This window comes from Austrofundulus limnaeus, unplaced genomic scaffold (assembly GCF_001266775.1).
Source record: "Austrofundulus limnaeus strain Quisiro unplaced genomic scaffold, Austrofundulus_limnaeus-1.0 Scaffold3066, whole genome shotgun sequence".
In the NCBI taxonomy this organism is placed as follows: Eukaryota; Metazoa; Chordata; class Actinopteri; order Cyprinodontiformes; family Rivulidae; genus Austrofundulus; species Austrofundulus limnaeus.
Genome location: NW_013955468.1, coordinates 8169 through 8644, shown reverse-complemented (window position 1 = coordinate 8644; position 476 = coordinate 8169).

Here is a 476-nt window from a genome sequence, read left to right as displayed (position 1 = left end):
CTGCATGGTTTCACTCAAACACACTTCTGCTTCTGTGGGGATCCTCTTTTACCGTTTCCCTCCCACAACCACCAAAACTCAACTCCTAACCCCAACAGGAATCTATGGATTTGGTTCAGGTGCCACCAAGGTTCACACTTTCAGTACTTTTAAATAAAAATATGTTTTTATGTTTTATTAAATACTTAAGCAAACAATCATAAATGCATCGTTGTATCCTGACCCAGAAATGTTCTTTGTTTTCTGATGGGTCTTAAATGTTAGCTTTCAGATTCATTCTTAAGTTTTTTAAGACATCGCTGTGATCATGTTATTTAACAATAAAAATGAGTGAAATTCAAACGATACATTTTAAACAGACTGAAGATTCTATATTGATAAGATTAATCTGAATAACACCATGCAATAAAAAAAGAACCAGATGTGTTCTCTAAACAGTCACTTCCTCTACAATTAAAAAAAAAAGTTTTGAAAGC